Source organism: Nannobrachium achirus, assembly GCF_963921795.1.
Source record: "Nannobrachium achirus genome assembly, chromosome: 23".
In the NCBI taxonomy this organism is placed as follows: Eukaryota; Metazoa; Chordata; class Actinopteri; order Myctophiformes; family Myctophidae; genus Nannobrachium; species Nannobrachium achirus.
The window spans coordinates 7,998,962-8,020,344 of NC_137830.1; the positions used below are offsets into that span (position 1 = coordinate 7,998,962).

The 21,383-nt window shown below is 42.1% G+C and overlaps 1 protein-coding gene across 1 annotated transcript in view; it reads right to left on the reverse strand.

The window, feature by feature from the left end:
* LOC308308525 (protein NLRC3-like) overlaps nucleotides 1–21,383 on the reverse strand; it is a gene marked incomplete at its 5' end in the record, with an annotated part of 121,727 nt that overhangs the window by 18,652 nt on the left and 81,692 nt on the right. The gene's annotated exons all lie outside the window — the stretch shown is intronic.

Below are 21,383 nucleotides of genomic sequence, written 5' to 3' on the forward strand. Positions count from 1 at the left end.
AACATCTGTGGATTATGCCTGACGGTGGAGCTTCGGAATCTACGTAACAGCGACACAAACAGCTGGCGTGGAGAGGCGTCCAGGCTCGGCTATGTGTACAGCTACAGCCGAGAGGAGCTGCTGGCACTACGACCAGAGCCAAAAACAACGACCGCAAGCCACGTCGACACCTACCGGTGTTGAATAACATCCCTGCGGAGTTGATCCGACAGCGGAGGAGGAAAAGAGGGAAGAAGGGGGGCAAAGAGAGTCACCTCAGGAGAAGGTCGACTCGCCCTCCACTCCCCTTTATCGTTCTGGCCAATGTACGAGCCATTCACAACAAAATCGGCACGATACGGACCTATGCAAGGTACAGTCATGACTTTCGCTGTTTTGTTTCACTGAAACCTGGTTAAAGCCATCAAAACCAGACTCACTGTATGAAGTCCCCGGTTTCACTCTGGTCCTGCTAGACAGAGGTGGAGCGGGCGGATACGGTGGCGTGTGTGTGTACATCAATGATCGCTGGTGTCAAGCCTTTACAATAAAAAACAGGATATTCGACGATCCCAACGTTGAAATCCTGGCTATGACTCTAAGACCTTTTGTCAGCTGGTTCTCGCTCTGGCTGGAGACGAGAGTGATGGACTGGGAGACGCGCACGCCAGACACACGACACACACACACCCACAACCACACACCCACACACACACACACACACACACACACACACACACACACACACACACACACACACACACACACACACACACACACACACACGCAGCTTTGCTGCGTGTAGTCGCCAACCGTTTTAAAGAGAAAAGAAGAGCTTAAACAAAACTTTGCTAGTGTTCTGTGTTGATAGGTTTTCCACGACGAGTTGTGACTCTGTGATGACATGCAATGCATGCAGCAAGAGAGGCGGCACGTCTATAATGTGAGCTTGTAGATTAAATGTTTTTGACAGAGCTCGAGCGTTTGTGAGTGTGAGTGAGAGAGAGAGAGAAGAGACCCCATTTTTTTACTCGTAAACATTGTAATTAGAAAAAAATATCCGTAAAAAAAAGTATGAATTTTGTTGGGAATCTGCGGTGATTATAATGCCCCCCCCCCCCCCCCCCCCCCCCCAAAAAAAAAGAGGGGGGGGGGGGCAGTGGGGGGCAAAGTACGAATGTCACTGTTCTGCGATATTTTTTTTTCTTCTTTTGGCTGCTTCTCAACGAAAGAGCGGTTAGCTTTGCTAAAAAAATGTATTGCAGCGATGTACTTCATTTCCGTACTGGCTTGAGCCCCCTTTGATGTCTATGTGTGTATCTGGAGGTCCAGATTGGGTTTTGATTGGTTAATTGATTTATTGAATAGTAACATGAATATTAACAGTACAGGTAATTTAGTCAAAATGTTTCATTCTCACAGCATTGCAGTTACAGGAAGACAAAGAACAAATAAGAAAGAAATAATATCACCACTGAAATGTACCACAAATACAGTACAATACAAGTTGCAGTGATAGATATATTCAATTCATCATTCATATTTATCCATATTGTGTTACATATATAGATACAGGTTCACAGGTTAAGATAGGTTAATTATTCACTCCACACAAAGTGCAGTCGATAGGTAATGATTGGACAGGGAGGGCACACTATTATAATACTCTGTCTTGTTTTTTTTAATCATTTGCACACTGAAACACGTGTGTCATGTTTGTGTATATTGTTATGGATTGACATACTGTGTGTGTGGAGGTCCAGGTTCACTGAAGACAGGAGGATTTCCTTTAGACCGGTCACTCTTCATAGACACACAGCTGGGTGTTGGAGACTCTGCTCTGGGGTGAACACTTCTGGAATCATAATAAATGTTTATACGGTTAGCATGTTTATACGGTTAGTATAGTGATTTGTAGCACTTCATTCACAAACTGTACTCATAGTAATTTATAATCTATACTAATTTATAATCGATAGTAATTCATAATCTAACTATCGTCAGATCGTCACTTCCGGTGCGCTGGTGCAGGGGCAGCACTGCGACACAGCGTGTCATGTATGACTTGTTTGTTTTTTGTCTGTGTGCCTAAGTTATGTTGTGAGTCGTTATATGTAAGGATGTTTAAGATGAGGGCCGTGGAAATCGCTCTGCTGATCCTGTGGATAAACTTCTGTGGGTTATGCCTGACTGTGGAGCTTCGGAATCTACGCAACAGCGACACAAACAGCTGGCGTGGAGAGGTGTCCAGGCTCGGCTATGTGTACAGCTACAGCCGAGAGGAGCTGCTGGCACTACGACCAGAGCCAAAAACAACGACCGCAAGCCACGTCAACACCTACCGGTGTTGAATAACATCCCTGCGGAGTTGATCCGACAGTGGAGGAGGAAAAGAGGGAAGAAGGGGGGCAAAGAGACTCACCTCAGGGGAAGGTCGACTCGCCCTCCACTCCCCTTTATCGTTCTGGCCAATGTACGAGCCATTCACAACAAAATCGGCACGATACGGACCTATGCAAGGTACACGATACGGACCTATGCAAGGTACAGTCATGACTTTCGTGCAGCATCGCTGTTTTGTTTCACTGAAACCTGGTTAAAGCCATCAAAAGCAGACTCACTGTATGAAGTCCCCGGTTTCACTCTGGTCCTACTAGACAGAGGTGGAGGGGGCGGATACGGTGGCGTGTGTGTGTACATCAATGATTGCTGGTGTCGAGCCTTTACAATAAAAAACAGGATATTCGACGATCCCAACGTTGAAATCCTGGCTATGCCCAGCAAGCACGGTCAGGACCTGGACCAATCAGTGACGTCTCAATTGGGGCCAGATCACAGCCCATATGGGGATGATCTTGACGTCATTACCAGGACGTCATATGGACTTTTTTGTTTGACAGGATTTATGTTGGTTGAAATCAGGTGATATTCTAGGCCAGATACATATCATAACTAGTTAGATATGTCCCAGAATATAACCTTATATGCTCATATTTCAACTAACATTACAAACAATAACAATAATCCTGTCAAACAAAAAAGTCCATATGACGTCCTGGTAATGACGTCAAGATCATCCCCATATGGGCTGTGATCTGGCCCCAATCGAGACGTCACTGATCGGTCCAGGTCCTGACGTGCTTGCTGGGTGACCTTTCTACCTGCCCTGTGAATTCGGCTGCATTCTGTTGTTTACTGCAGTCGATAGGTAATGATTGGACAGGGAGGGCACACTATTATAATACTCTGTCTTGTTTTTTAATAATTTGCACACTGCAACACGTGTGTCATGTTATAGTGTATATTGTAATGGAATGACATACTGTGTGTGTGGAGGTCCAGGTTCACTGAAGACAGGAGGCTTTCCTTTAGACCGGTCACTCTTCACAGACACACAGCTTGGTGTTGGAGACTCTGCTCTGGGGTGAACACTTCTGGAATCATAATAAATGTGTATACGGTTAGCATGTGAATGAAAATGTCAGTTTAATAGTTTAGTATAACAGAGTGAAAGGTCTTGGGATGTTGAAGCAACAAAACATGCAGACAGTCAGTCTGTATAGTACAGCTTCACCACTGAACAGCACAGAGTGATTTGTAACACTTCATTCACAAACTGTACTCATAGTAATTTATAATCTATAGTAATTTATAATCGATAGTAATTCATAATCTAACCATCGTCAGATCGTCACTTCCGGTGCGCTGGTGCAGGGGCAGCACCGTGACACAGCGTGTCATGTATGACTTGTTTGTTTTTTGTCTGTGTGCATAAGTTATGTTGTGAGTCGTTATATGTAAGGATGTTTAAGTCGAGGGCCGTGGAAATCGCTCTGCTGATCCTGTGGATAAACTTCTGTGGGTTATGCCTGACTGTGGAGCTTCGGAATCTACGCAACAGCGACACAAACAGCTGGCGTGGAGAGGCGTCCAGGCTCGGCTATGTGTACAGCTACAGCCGAGAGGAGCTGCTGGCACTACGACCAGAGCCAAAAACAACGACCGCAAGCCACGTTGACACCTACCGGTGTTGAATAACATCCCTGCGGAGTTGATCCGACAGTGGAGGAGGAAATGAGGGATGAAGGGAGGCAAAGAGAGTCACCTCAGGAGAAGGTCGACTCGCCCTCCACTCCCCTTTATCGTTCTGGCCAATGTACGAGTCATTCACAACAAAATCGGCACGATACGGACCTATGCAAGGTACAGTTATGACTTTCGTGCGGCATCGCTGTTTTGTTTCACTGAAACCTGGTTAAAGCCATCAAAACCAGACTCACTGTTTGAAGTCCCCGGTTTCACTCTGGTCCTACTAGACAGAGGTGGAGGGGGCGGATACGGTGGCGTGTGTGTGTACATCAATGATTGCTGGTGTCGAGCCTTTACAATGAAAAACAGGATATTCGACGATCCCAACGTTGAAATCCTGGCTCTGCCCAGCAAGCAAGGTCAGGACCTGGACCAATCAGTGACGTCTCAATTGGGGCCAGATCACAGCCCATATGGGGATGATCTTGACGTCATTACCAGGACGTCATATGGACTTTTTTGTTTGACAGGATTTATGTTGGTTGAAATCAGGTGATATTCTAGGCCAGATAAATATCATAACTAGTTAGATATGTCCCAGAATATAACCTTATATGCTCATATTTCAACTAACATTACAAACAATAACAATAATCCTGTCAAACAAAAAAGTCCATATGAAGTCCTGGTAATGACGTCAAGGTCATCCCCATATGGGCTGTGATCTGGCCCCAATCGAGACGTCACTGATCGGTCCAGGTCCTGACGTGCTTGCTGGGTGACCTTTCTACCTGCCCTGTGAATTCGGCTGCATTCTGCTGTTTACTGCAGTCGATAGGTAATGATTGGACAGGGAGGGCACACTATTATAATACTCTGTCTTGTTTTTTAATAATTTGCACACTGCAACACGTGTGTCATGTTATAGTGTATATTGTAATGGAATGACATACTGTGTGTGTGGAGGTCCAGGTTCACTGAAGACAGGAGGATTTCCTTTAGATCGGTCACTCTTCACAGACACACAGCTTGGTGTTGGAGACTCTGCTCTGAGGTGAACACTTCTGGAATCATAATAAATGTTTATACGGTTAGCATGTGAATGAAAATGTCAGTTTATTAGTTTAGTATAACAGAGTGAAAGGTCTTGGGATGTTGAAGCAACAAAACATGCAGACAGTCAGTCTGTATAGTACAGCTTCACCACTGAACAGCACAGAGTGATTTGTAACACTTCATTCACAAACTCTACTCATAGTAATTTATAATCTATAGTAATTTATAATCGATAGTAATTCATAATCTAACCATCGTCAGATCGTCACTTCCGGTGGGCTGGTGCAGGGTCAGCACGGCGACACAGCGTGTCATGTATGACTTGTTTGTTTGTTTTTTGTCCGTGTGCCTAAGTTATGTTGTGAGTCGTTTTGTAAGGATGTTTAAGATGAGGGCCGTGGAAATCGCTCTGCTGATCCTGTGGATAAACATCTGTGGATCATGCCTGACTGTGGAGCTTCGGAATCTACGCAACAGCGACACAAACAGCTGGCGTGGAGAGGCGTCCAGGCTCGGCTATGTGTACAGCTACAGCCGAGAGGAGCTGCTGGCACTACGACCAGAGCCAAAAACAACGACCATAAGCCACGTCGACACCTACCGGTGTTGAATAACATCCCTGCGGAGTTGATCCGACAGCGGAGGAGGAAAAGAGGGAAGAAGGGGGGCAAAGAGACTCACCTCAGGGGAAGGTCGACTCGCCCTCCACTCCCCTTTATCGTTCTGGCCGATGTACGAGCCATTCACAACAAAATCGGCACGATACGGACCTATGCAAGGTACAGTTATGACTTTTGTGCGGCATCGCTGTTTTGTTTCACTGAAACCTGGTTAAAGCCATCAAAACCAGACTCACTGTATGAAGTCCCCGGTTTCACTCTGGTCCTACTAGACAGAGGTGGAGGGGGCGGATACGGTGGCATGTGTGTGTACATCAATGATTGCTGGTGTCGAGACTTTACAATAAAAAACAAGATGTGCGACGATCCCAACGTTGAAATCCTGGCTATGACTCTAAGACCTTTCTACCTGCCCTGTGAATTCGGCTGCATTCTGCTGTTTACTGCGTATGTGCCCCCAAAAGGGCCAGGACGTGCTGCACAAGCAGCGAAAACCATTGCTGACTGTGTGCATGGACTCCAGCTGCAGTACCCAGATGCACCAGCTATCGTGCTGGGAGACCTTAACCAGTGTTATTTGGACACTGTGCTGCCGGGGTTTGAACAATACGTCAAGGACGCGACGAGGAAAAATAATATTTTGGATAAGTGTTATGTAAACATTCCTAATGCTTATGTAGTCAAGGTTGGGCCACCTACAACGACCTCTGATCACAATGTTGTGTGTTTGAATCCAGTCTGACTATAAGTCAAAGCTAAAGAGAGGAAAGCCTGAGAAGAAAGTAGTTAGGACATGGACTCATGAAAGCAAGGAAGAACTCAAAGCATGCCTGGACTGCACAGATTGGGACACTTTTAAGAACGGTTCATCAGATGAAATCGCCACCGTTACAAACAATTTCATTAACTTTTGTGTACAGTTGGTTGTCCCCACAAGGGAGATAAAACTCTACCCAAATAACAAAACATATGACCAAAGACATTAAAGAAATAATAAATGCAAGGAAAACGGCCTTTGTAAACAAAGATTTTTGTGCTCTGAAATTGGCAGATAAAAAGATAAAAATCAAAATGAGGCAGCTATGCTAAATTGGCACATAGACAGCGGTTGGAGGACACATTTAATGCCAATAATCACAAAAGGGTGTGGGATACGATGAAATCCATGACAGGAATGTCATCCCCCACAAAACCTATTTTGACAGAGAATGAACTTGGCTTTGCCAATGACCTAAATACATTCTTTGCCAGATAAGTGCACATATACTGAAGGCTGTAACACCTCCCCCCTCAGACCGAATTACAATCACGGAAGAGGATGTAAGGAAAGTGTTTCAGTGTACTAACACGAGGAAAGCTAATGGGCCGGACGAGTGCAGTGCTTTTCTCCTCAAAAATGTTGCTTCCGAGTTGGCTCCAGTTTGGCAACCAATATTTCAAACCTCTGTAGACACACACACAATTCCTCTGTCTTGGAATGGTATGGATGCTTGTCTGCAGCCCTTAAGTCACAACTGCTGCAACAACTGAACATTTGTTCAAAGATAGTTGGACAACCACTTCAGAGGCTATATACGACTACGCATGATAACAGCATTCTAAGGTTGGCAAGAAATATTACCTCTAATAGTAGCCATGTGTTGCATAGAGAATATAGGTGGTTGCCTTCAGGAAGGAGATACAGTGTTTCAGAATACAATAAGGTCAGACTAAAAAGGTCCTTTGTCCATCAGTCGACTTTAAGGCTTAATCAGGAGTTTGGCCATACAGTAGGTAGGCTTGGCGGTGGACATTGCTCTTGTCTGTATTATCCTTATGTATGTAAACCTGTCTTGTTTTTGTTCCCTTGTGTCAAATGTTTGTATATATGTTTCGCATACATGGCTGCTGTGTCGCAAGACACATTTCAGTGTGAACTGACAATAAAGTACTACAGTATTATCATTACCGAATGTCTGTCTGTTGGTCTGCCGTCTGTCCGCATGCTGACATCACTGATACTAAACAGTGTCGCCACCATAGTAACAGCCGCATGCTGAAACAATGCCCAACATCACTGACTGACATCACGGGTGAAAACCATATATGGGCATAAATGGGTGAAACAGTCTGCAGTTTGCTACCATGCATAATAATAATGTCTGTCTGACATGATGAAATAAGTGCCCAAATTTGGAGATGACATCACAGACTGGCCAGGACACGGAACACCATATATGGGCATAAAAGAGAGCCAGACAGTCAGAGATAAGAGATCTCCATATACTGTATGGGCATGAAAGGGACACAGACAGACAGACGGATACAATGGGTATTATTGCACAACTGGATGTCAATGGTGGTTATTCTGCCCCACGGGCACCGGTCTGGGTTCTCCAACATTAGTTCTGAGACTCCTCATCCCTCATATACTGCACACCCCCGGGCACAGGACTAGTCAATAGTTATGTATAATCTATAGTCATTTATGATCTATAGATAAACATTGGACAGACCGTTATTATACTATGTCTGACTATGTAGTAACTTGCACACGTAACCTAGCATAATATTGTATAGGAAGATTCACATCACATTCACATACTGTGTGTGTGGAGGTCCAGGTTCACTGAAGACAGGAGGATTTCCTTTAGACTGTTCACTCTTCATAGACACACAGCTGGGTGTTGGAGACTTTGCTCTGTGGTCAAAACTTCTGGAATCATAATAAATGTTTATGCGGTTAGCATGTGAATGAAAATGTCAGTTTATTAGTTTAGTATAACAGAGTGAAAGGTCTTGGGACGTTGAAGCAACAAAACATGCAGACAGTCAGTCTGTATAGTGCAGCTTCACCACTGAACAGCACATAGTGATTTGTAGCACTTCATTCACAAACTGCAGTACACATAGTCATTTATAATCTATAGTAATTTATAATCAATAGTAATTTATAATGGATAGTCATTTATAATCTAACTATTAATTTACCGACTGTCTGTCTGAAAAAAAGTATCTGTGAAAAAAAGTATGAATGTTTTTTTTTTGGAAGCTGCTGTGATTATAATTATAAGGAGGTCCAGATTGGGTTTTGATTGGTTAATTAAATATTAAAGGGCCAGTTCACCTCTGGGGCAGCCAGATCTTATTTTATTGTTGTTTGGGACACGATCAACACAATGAATCCTGAGTTATTTTTTGTGTTCAATCTGAGATATTTTAGTATTTCAGCATGAATGATGATGCATTTTGCATCATATGATGCAGCATGATGACTCATATGATGCAAAATGCATCATCATTCATGCTGAAATACTAAAATATCTCAAAACACAGATTGAACACAAAAAATAACTCACTATTGTGTTGATCGTGTCCCAAACAACAATAAAATAAGATCTGGTTGTCCCAGAGGTGAACTGGCCCTTTAACAGTACAGGTAATTTAGTCAAAATGTTTCATTCTCACAGCATTGCAATTACAGGAAGATAAAGAACAAATAAGAAAGAAATAATATCACCACTAAAATGTACCACAAATACATTACAATACAAGTTGCAGTGATACATATATTCATCATTCATATTTATCCATATTGTGTTACATATATAGACACTAGTGATGCGCGGGTCAGGTTTTTTTCATAACCCGCATGGCCCACAGCCCGCACGGAACGTAACCCGCCCGCCCGCTCCGCAGAACAATATACAAATCAACAAATCCGCCCGCCCCGCAACCCGCATTTAAAAAAAGATGATATATCATCTCCACAAAAGCTCATCTATTTACGGCTCTTCTAAGTACCCAAAGTCGCTTTACAGAAAGGTCTACAGTAGCACAATATAGTCATAGGCTAAATAAACAAATGTGGTGTTCAAAATGGGGTTCTTTACTATTATTTGACAGCAAAAAGACAAAGACGTTCATTCTCTCTAAATCGGGGGCATCGTCGGGGTAAGAATGGCGTTTCAGGTTTATGTCAATCATATTTATACAGCACCTCGCACTTCTAACAGACAGCAAAAGACAGATAATATTAAATCCTTTTGGTTATTGATTTAATCACCTCGAGACGAGAGATGGGGCGACTCGAGGTGAGCGTGGTTAATTCAGTAAAAAATCTGTCTCACTTGCGAAAGTTGCGTTTCAAATCGTATATCCGTTGACTAGCTGGTGATATAACTTAACTGACACAAAGTATTTATAAACAGACTTGCGTGGATACAGAGACATTTAAGTGAAATCCTGATCAGCGACATGGGCTGAATTGTTTGTGCATTCTTCTCTGCTCATGTTGTGTGTCTGTCAGGCTGTGCGCAAAAATGTTGGCAAATGTGGTTCGCGGCCCCAGCAGGAGCGGAATTGGGACGGTCCTCGCACCAGGAGCGGAGGAGAAACCTCGTTCCAAGCCTCTCTGGCGCATTTTAAAACTTGCTCGCTCATGCTCAACTCAAGTGTATTCAAATGATTGTATTCTCTTATTCTCATAGGCCTACTTAAGAATAGAAGGCAAAAAAGAGCAGGTGATTATTCGTATTTATTTTTTGCACATGAGAGTGGCGATAACCCGCCCGCCAATTGAGCCTGAAGTCTTGAACGCCCGCCCGCACTGCAGGCTGGTCAGCGGGCCTCGCGGTCAACGGGCCGGCCCGCGCATCACTAATAGATACAGGTTCACAGGTTAAGGTAGGTTAATTATTCACTCCACACATAGTAACATTCAGTCGATAGGTAATGATTGGATAGGGAGGGCACATTGTCTTGTTTTTTAATAATTTGCACATAGTGCAACACATGTGTCATGTTATAGTGTTGTGTATATTGTAATGGATTCACATACTGAGTGTGTGGAGGTCCAGGTTCACTGAAGACAGGAGGATTTCCTTTAGAGCGGTCACTCTTCATAGACACACAGCTGGGTGTTGGAGACACTGCTCTGTGGTGAACACTTCTGGAATCATAATAAATGTTTATACGGTTATCATGTGAATGAAAATGTCAGTTTATTAGTTTAGTATAACAGAGTGAAAGGTCTTTGGACGTTGAAGCAACAAAACATGCAGACAGTCAGTCTGTATAGTGCAGCTTCACCACTGAACAGCACAGAGTCATTTGTAGCACTTCTTTCACAAACTGTACACATAGTGATTTATAATCTATAGTAATTTATAATCTAACTATTAATTTACTGAATGTCTGTCTGTCCGTCTGCCGTCTGTCCACATGCTGACATCACTGATACTAAACAGTGTTTCCACCATGGTAACAGCCGCATGCTGAAACAATGCCCAACATCACATGATTGACATCACAGAGGAACACCATATATGGGCATAAATGGGTGAAACAGTCTGCCTGCTGACGTCACTGATACTAAACAGTGTTGTCACCATGGTAACAGCTGCATGCTGAAACAATGCCCAAATATTGTCTGTCTGACATGATGAAACAAGTGACCAAATTTGGAGATGACTGACATCACTGACTGACATCACTACAGTGCCCAAATTTGGAGATCCACAGTCTATTAGAAGAGGATTGACATACTGTGTGTGTGGAGGTCCAGGTTCATCACTGAAGTTAATTAGTCCTCCTTTAGACCAGTCACTCTTCATAGACACACAGCTGGGTGTTGGAGACTCTGCTCTGTGGTCAACACTTCTGGAAACATACAAAAACAACAAAAAACATGTCTTTAATTATCACGTGATTGGAAAGTCAGTTTATTCAATATTCTCTATTGTAACGTCCCATTATTCAAGCATAAGAGAGTAACATTCCATGGGTTTCGGCTCCTCAACATTGCAACAACAGTGAACTAATGAATACAATAATAGAAAGACAAGCAGCAACACTGAGGTCCAAGCAGCAAGCACTGAGCCCAACACACCATATAGACCATATTAACATGGTGACCATGTTGCCATTAAGTTAATGAAATGCCACCCCAGTTGCTTCATATTCAACACACCATAACAACAGCATGGTCAGTCAGCTAGCTTCATATTTATATTCAACACACCATAGCAACAGCATGGTCTGTCAGATTCATATATTTAACACACCATAACAGCATGGTCTGTCAGATTCATATATTTAAAACATCATAACAGCATGGTCTGTCAGATTCAGATTCATATTCAACACACCATAACAACAGCATTATGTTCAGTAGCTTCATATTCCTCCATTGGCCATTAGAGGGAGCCATACAACCACTGTAAACTACAACTCTAAAGAAATCCCAGGATTTAAGTGGTTTGTTTATAAAATAAAATAAATGGCAAATAAGTGGAGCTTACAGTATGGGTCACAGTGACCGTAAGTTGAATTATTATTCATAAACTGCACATATCGTAACTTTCAGTCTATAGGTAATGCTTGGACAGGGAGGGGAGGGCACACTATTATAATACTCTGTCTTTATTTTTATTTTTTTTATAGTTTGCACACTGTTTAACACGTGTGTCATGTTATAGTGTTGTGTATATTGTAATGGATTGACATACTGTGTGTGTGGAGGTCCAGGTTCATCAATGAAGTTAATTAGTCCTCCTTTAGACCAGTCACTCTTCATAGACACACAGCTGGGTGTTGGAGACTCTGCTCTGTGGTCAACACTTCTGGAAACATAACAAATGTTTACACCGTTTTTCAGGTCAGAATTTAGATGTCGTTTTTAGAATCGGCCTCAGTCCTAAATGGGTTAATGCAATTAACACATAAATAGCACTGCTCACCTCACACTAGGTGTGATTTTTTATATATCTAATTATTAATCAAGAAAATGTCTGTCTGTCCGCCAAGTGTGAAGTGAGCATCCTTTATGCAAGCTTGAGGATTGGTCAAGCAACAGGTTAGGTTGGCCTACGGGTAAGGACTAGTATATATAATTTGCACACTTTGCAACACACGTGTCACGTTAAAGTGTTGTGTTTATTGTAATGGATTGACATACTGTGTGTGTGGAGGTCCAGGTTCATCACTGAAGTTAATTAGTCCTCCTTTAGACCAGTCACTCTTCATAGACACACAGCTGGGTGTTGGAGACTCTGCTCTGTGGTCAACACTTCTGGAATCATAATAAATGTTTATAAATTAGCCTATATAAATATAGGTGAATGAATGAAAAGGTCAGTTTGTTCAAGATTCTTTATTGTTGCATCACATTATGAAAGCAGGGCTCATCACCATGCTGGCTTGTGGTGGACATTTTTGTAAAAATGCCATTTTTGCCACCGACATACAAAATGATTGGACAATAATATTACCAGAAACACATAAAGAAGATAGCCCTGAATGACCAACAGGTCTGTGACTGAAGAGAGTCAAATGGAACCAAATGGACCCTAACAGGTCCATTTGATTTGGTGTGTATGGAGAAATTGATGACACCCCCTATCATGTGAATGAAAATGTCAGTTTATTAGTTTAGTATAACAGAGTGAAAGGTCTTGGGACGTTGAAGCAACAAAACATGCAGACAGTCAGTCTGTATAGTGCAGCTTCACCACTGAACAGCACATAGTAGATTTGTAGCACTTCATTCACAAACTGTACACATAGTAATTTATAATCTATAGTAATTTATAATCTATTGTAATTTATAATAATAATGTCTGTCTGTCTGTCTGTCTGTCTGTCTGTCTGTCTGTCTGTCTGTCTGTCTGTCTGTCTGTCTGTCTGTCTGTCTGTCTGTCTGTCTGTCTGCCGTCTGTCCGCATGCTGACATCACTGATACTAAACAGTGTTTCCACCATGGTAACAGCCGTATGCTGGAACAATGCCTGACATCACTGACTGACATCACGGAGGAACACCATTAATGGGCATAAATGGGTGAAACATTCTGCCTGCTGACATCACTGATATTATGTTGTCACCATGGTAACAGCCACAAAAACGTGATGCAGCGCGACGCGTTTTGAGCTTGTAGATCTGCTATTTTTACTTCTTTAGAATTGGATTCTTGAATTATTTTTGGTTATGTTTTAATTGGAATCCTGAAATGTAACATTTTGATTTAATTTCAAATGCATTTAGTTATACTCCAGTTAACTTTATGAACTTAAATACAAATACGTTGGACATAAAAAAAAGACTAACATTTTAGTGCTACTACACTAGTCATTTAGCTACTAATATAGACTGAAGGAATTAAAGTGGGTCATGTTTGCACGTTTGGAATTGTAACAGCTGGAATCAATAATATATCAGTATTCTGATATTAACTTTGCGGGCCGCATTAAGTGAAGGTGGGGGCCGCATGTGGCCCCCGGGCCGCCAGTTGCCCATGTATGGTCTATTGCATAGAAGAGGATTGACATACTGTGTGTGTGGAGGTCCAGGTTCATTACTGAAGTTAATTAGTCCTCCTTTACACCAGTCACTCTTCATAGACACACAGCTGGGTGTTGGAGACTCTGCTCTGTGGTCAACACTTCTGGAATCATAATAAATGTTTATACGGTTAGCATGTGAATGAAAATGTCAGTTTATTAGTTTAGTGTAACAGAGTGAAAGGTCTTTGGACGTTGAAGCAACAAAACATGCAGACAGTCAGTCTGTATAGTGCAGCTTCACCACTGAACAGCACATAGTGATTTGTAGCACTTCATTCACAAACTGTACTCATAGTAATTTATAATCGATAGAATTTATAATCTAACTATTCATTTACTGAATGTCTGTCTGTCCGTCTGCCGTCTGTCCCCATGCTGACATCACTGATACTAAACAGTGTCCCCACCATGGTAACAGCCGCATGCTGAAACAATGCCCAACATCACATGATTGACATCACAGAGGAACACCATATATGGGCATAAATGGGTGAAACAGTCTGCCTGCTGACGTCACTGATACTAAACAGTGTTGTCACCATGGTAACAGCTGCATGCTGAAACAATGCCCAAATATTGTCTGTCTGACATGATGAAACAAGTGACCAAATTTGGAGATGACTGACATCACTGACTGACATCACTACAGTGCCCAAATTTGGAGATCCACAGTCTATTAGAAGAGGATTGACATACTGTGTGTGTGGAGGTCCAGGTTCATCACTGAAGTTAATTAGTCCTCCTTTAGACCAGTCACTCTTCATAGACACACAGCTGGGTGTTGGAGACTCTGCTCTGTGGTCAACACTTCTGGAAACATACAAAAACAACAAAAAACATGTCTTTAATTATCACGTGATTGGAAAGTCAGTTTATTCAATATTCTCTATTGTAACGTCCCATTATTCAAGCATAAGAGAGTAACATTCCATGGGTTTCGGCTCCTCAACATTGCAACAACAGTGAACTAATGAATACAATAATAGAAAGACAAGCAGCAACACTGAGGTCCAAGCAGCAACACTGAGCCCAACACACCATAGACCAGGGGTCTTCAACAGGGGGTCCGCGACCCCTAGTGGGTCCGCGGAGGTACTGCAGGGGGTCTGCGAAATTATTGTAAAAAAAAAAAAAAAAAACTTTTTTTTTTCATTTTTCACATTTATGTTAAAAATAAATCATGATTCTATCCATTTTGAATAGCTTGAATACATGATTACTATGCAATTGACAGATTGTTGATATTATTGACATTGGTTCTCAGTTAATAAGTAGTATGTTTAGAAATGTTAGTGGTACGGCCCACCCTGCTCGCTGTAACTTGTACATGTTTAAAATAAAAAAAATATGTAGTAGCCCCGACCCCCCCCCCCCCCCCCCCCCCCACCCTACGAGGTGGTAGGGGGTCCCTGCTCCATCTCCCCATCAGTTTGGGGGTCCCCGGCCTGAAAACGTTGAAGACCCCTGCCATAGACCATATTAACATGGTGACCATGTTGCCATTAAGTTAATGAAATGCCACCCCAGTTGCTTCATATTCAACACACCATAACAACAGCATGGTCAGTCAGCTAGCTTCATATTTATATTCAACACACCATAGCAACAGCATGGTCTGTCAGATTCATATATTTAACACACCATAACAGCATGGTCTGTCAGATTCAGATTCATATTCAACACACCATAACAACAGCATTATGTTCAGTAGCTTCATATTCCTCCATTGGCCATTAGAGGGAGCCATACAACCACTGTAAACTACAACTCTAAAGAAATCCCAGGATTTAAGTGGTTTGTTTATAAAATAAAATAAATGGCAAATAAGAGGAGCTTACAGTATGGGTCACAGTGACCGTAGGTTGAATTATTATTCATAAACTGCACATATCGTAACTTTCAGTCTATAGGTAATGCTTGGACAGGGAGGGGAGGGCACACTATTATAATACTCTGTCTTTTTTTTAATTTTGTATATATAGTTTGCACACTGTGCAACACGTGTGTCATGTTATAGTGTTGTGTATTGTAATGGATTGATATACTGTGTGTGTGGAGGTCCAGGTTCATCAATGAAGTTAATTAGTCCTCCTTTAGACCAGTCACTCTTCATAGACACACAGCTGGGTGTTGGAGACTCTGCTCTGTGGTGAACACTTCTGGAATCATAATAAATGTTTATAAATTAGCCTATATAAATATATGTGAATGAATAAAAAGGTTAGTTTGTTCAAGATTCTTTATTGTTGCATCACATTATGAAAGCAGGGCTCATCGCCATGCTGGCTTGTGGTGCACATTTTTGTAAAAATGCCATTTTTGCCACCGACATACAAAATGATTGGACAATAATATTATCAGAAACACATAAAGAAGATAGCCCTGAATGACCATTAACAGGTCTGTGACTCTGAAGAGAGTACAAAATGGAAACAAATGGACCCTAACAGGTACATTTGATTCGGTGTGTATGGAGAAATTGATGACCCCTGTATGAAAGTATAGCAGGGTAAAAAAAAAATGAGTTTCAACTCCTGGACGTTGCAGCAACAAAAACAGTCAGTATAGTGCAGCTTCACTACTGAACAGCACATAGTGATTTGTACTATAGCAGTTCATTCACAAACTGTATAAGTAGTAACTTATAATCTATAGATAAACATTGGAGAGACATATCAAACTGTACACATAGTAACTTATAATCTATAGATAAACATTGGAGAGACATATCAAACTGTACACATAGTAATTTATAATCTATAGATAAACATTGGAGAGACATACTTAGTGTGAGGAGGTCCAGGTTGGGGAGGGGATGTTGGAGACTGGATGAGATGTTTGTCAGCTCCCTCCTCCTCCTCTCTCTTCACACACTCACTCATCTCTAGGTCTTTATTAAACCTGTCAGGGTTACAGTCAATGATCATCTCTAGGTCTTTATTAAACCTGTCAGGGTTACAGTCAATGAAACAGATCATCTCTAGGTCTTTATTAAACCTGTCAGGGTTACAGTCAATGAAACAGATCATCTCTAGGTCTTTATTAAACCTGTCAGGGTTACAGTCAATGAAATAGATCAGAAAACAGAGCTTGTAGATCTGCTATTTTCTATAAAGATAATTCACAAATCTTAAGTTGTGGGGGGGTTCCTGGTAAAACATGTTTTATATGGGGGTCCTACTCCTTGGTACAACTTATTTTCATATAGGGGTCCTGTGCTTTTCCTATGCAAACTGCTAGCAAAGTATTCAATTAATCAACCAATCAACCAATCAATCAATCAATCAAGGGTATTAATTTAAACAGGATTAAACTGCAGATACATTTAAAGGGACAATCCAGAGATGAGGCGTGTCTGTACCTAACCTCACCTGAACCTGGGGAGAGACAGACAGACAGACAGACAGACAGACAGACAGACAGACAGAGAGAGAGTTTTTTTTTTCACTCTGGTTTCTGCCAAACAAGTTCTAACGAGACAACAAGACAGATAAATATCTCTTGCCACTGTGCATTATACACACACACACACACACACGTATGCCCATGCACATACGCGCACGTGCGCGCACACACAGAGAGAGAGAGAGCTCCAACTAGTGTGACAGGCTCAGTAACATGGCTGTCTGCCCAGAGCACCTGTTGTGATAAAAGAATGCCAGAGAATGGAATACAACCACCATACGGACTACACACCATTCAGTGACCTCTAGAACTACTGCACATATAAACAGAATGGAATACAACCACCATAAGGACTACAAACCATTCAGTGACCTCTAGACCTACTGCACATACAGTATAAACAGAGCTACTACCTTTAAACACGTTTTAAGTATGAGGCTTTTTTCCTGTATACTACATAAAATCATTTTGAGGAAAAAAATGCAACTTTTTGTCCCAAAGTGACTGCAAAAGATTTGTTCCAAAAAGCTTTATACCCTGTATAGGCCTAGACTGTATATATAACATGTACATAACGCCAAAATGTGATATAGCTCTAGATCTGTTTACACAATGCTGTACCCCTTCCAACTGTATATTATATTCCCCTTTTTCAACAGTTTTTATTATATTTTGACACTTGCTTTGGCAATGTAAACGTATGTTTTCTCATGCCAATAAAGCTCCTTTGAGTTGAATTAGATGACTCTGTCAGTCAACACCTTGACCCCTCCCCCTCTGTCTGCCCAGAGCACCTGATTGGATTACTGGTCTGTCAGTCAACAGCTTGACACCTCCCTCTTTGTTAGCTCATCAACTTGAGTCAACAAAGTTGATTTATTCTTGGCTGTGTGTCGGTGTTGCGCACCGGAAAAAAAACAAGCTCTCAACACGTTGCAGAGTCATATGTTGTGAGCTTGTAGATCTAATCCCCTCCTCTATCCAGTCAGTGCAGTGGTGGCTAACGGTTAGGCTAACCACAACAACAACAAACTAGAAAAGATGCAATTCGGGGAATTGCGAGTGTGGTTGCTAATTTACTTCACCAATAACGTGTCAGTCTCATCCCCTATCTCGCCTCTTCCTCACACCTGCAATTTTGGGAGGTTGCAAGTGGGGCCAGCATTCTTGATGACGTCACTATCAACAAGTGCACCCTCATATAAATTACAAAGCGATCTGCTGGTGCATACGTGGGCCAGCAGAGTGGGGAAGAGAGAGGGGGCAAAGAGGAGCAAAGGTCGACATCTTAACATCAAGGCATATAAGGGCCATGAGAGGGGCCGTCTATGACCGTAGCCAATCAGAGTGGGGCAAAGGGTGACGTCATAATATCGAGGCATAAGGGCCACGAGAGGGGCCGTTTATACCCGTAACAAATCAGGACGGGCGTGAATAGACCGAAAAGCAGAGTACAACTGGGTACAACTCAAGGGAGATAAAATCGTATAAGTGTATGTGGTGCTTCTAGGATCAGTGGGATTAAAATATTGTAGAAAAAAATAAGTTGAGATCCGAGCACTCGAGGAGATTAAAATAAAGCAAAGTTTATTTATCTAAAACCATGTTTCGACCTTACAGTCTTCATCAGGGCAAGAACTGGAGCAACAGACATACAGATCCATTAAATGAATGAGGGCGTGAATAGACCTTATTCACACCGCGGCCATCTTGGATCACATGACTTCCTGGGATAGCAGCCTGCATTTCAAACCATTGTGAACAATGGAGCGATGGTCCCAAAATATGTGTTCTTTTCAACCAATTTATTTTTACCAAATTTACAAATGGGCAGATGACAACATCAACATGGTCCCCAAGTCATGTGATCCAAGATGGCCGCGGTGTGAATAAGGTCTATATGGGCATATGTCCGAAGATCTTGGGGATTGATTGGTGAGCCTCACATGACATTTCAACCAACCAGACTATAAAAGGGCCAATTTCCATTATTGTTCGAGTTTCATGTGAAGTGGGCACAGACCTCCATCCGTCTGAGTAACGGGTAAGGAACGGGTAAGGACCTATTAATAAACACAAATCACAAAATCTCTCCTCTTTTTGGCATCTGCCACTGGATTTAAGGTGACTTGATTGATTGACAACAAGAAGGGCCTATCAGCTCTCTCCACAGCTTCTATAGCAGGCAAACCATGCAATGCTTGGTTTTCAGTAGTTTTACACACTTATAAAAACAAATGTCAGTAGTTTTACACACTTATAAAAACAAATGTCATGTCAGTAGTTTTACACACTTATAAAAATAAATGTCAGTAGTTTTACACACTTATAAAAAATAAATGTCAGTAGTTTTACACACTTATAAAAAAAACTAACGTCAGTAGTTTTACACACTTGGATCAACTCAACATCAACACAACTGCACACACAAAATCAATACAACATCAATACAACTAACTACACAACATCAACACAAGTACACAACAGAGACAAACACTTACCCTACACATGTTGTCTCATAATGGAGGAGGACACTGCTGTTGTCATGTGTTTAGTTTGTGTCAAATGGAAGACAACTGTCAGAGAGATGATCATGAAGTTATATCGTATCGTTGTAGTTCTGTGTTGTGACAAAATGGAGTCTGAGCAAACTGTGCTTCTGTTCTGTGCCACTCCCTGACACAAGTGCACACACACACACACACCTGGTGATGTTGCACATGATATGAAGCCACTTACACACACACACACAGCTCAGACTAGTGCGTGACAAGCAGTAAGATGGTTATCTTCCCAGAACTCCTGATTGGATGCCTGGTCTGGCTGGCACACACGCACACATGCACGCACGCACACACGCACGCATGCACCTGAGTACTTTTCCAACGCTTCTCCCCTCAGGCAGAGAGAGAGAGAGAGAGAGAGAGAGAGAGAGAGAGAGAGAGAGAGAGAGAGAGAGAGAGAGAGAGCGTGTCTATACCTAACCTCACCTGAACCTGAACTTTGGTGTCTGACAAATAACTTCTAACAAGACACACACACACACACACACACACACACACACACACACACACACACACACACACACACACACACACACACAAAAACAGCTTGATTCAACTTTATTTTGATACATACATTTAGAGCTCTGTTCCATTATCTAATGCCATAGAAATGCATTGGCACGATGCCAAACCTATTTTACAACCCCTGACATACATTCACCTACATTACATTATCTGAACACACACACACACACACACACACACACACACACGCGCGCGCGCGCGCGCACGCACGCACGCACGCACGCAAGCGCACGCACACGCACACTATACTTTTATACCAGTAAGATGCCATGATGGCGAGGGGTGACCATCAGGGGGTCTCGACCCGCAGGTTGACTGCCGCTCTTCGGTAGAACTATGATAACTATAGACTTTTAAGCTTTCTTTCATGCAAAAGTTTAGCTGGCAAAAACATCTCTGACCGAATACAATAGTGTGCTGCCTATAGCAACCACATTGATAATAATAATAAAGTCTACCACGCCCACAGCCACATGGCCCCCCTCGTCAACATGCCCATCACCAGATCAACATTTGTGGAGAAACCCTGGTAAAACTGTAACGCAATAATAACCTATATAACAACATTGTTATAGAACAGTGCTCTTCAACCTCTTTCATACCAAGGTCCATTATTTATTCAGCATTTGATGAGATGTAGTAGAGGAAAAAATAGGCCAGAAGTTGACCATACCCCTACCCGGGGTAGAACAAAACGCGACATAGTTTTTTCATATCTTTAGGATGTCCCTTTCATGAAATGGATTGTCCCGAGTTTTGCTTTTACAAACGCCTATCCTGAAAGATGGAGTTCCAAGTCAAACCTTTGTCATTTTCTACCTGCAGGTTGTTTTCACCTCATACTTGCACAGAAGGTCTAGTGTCCTTACATCCCAGAACAATCA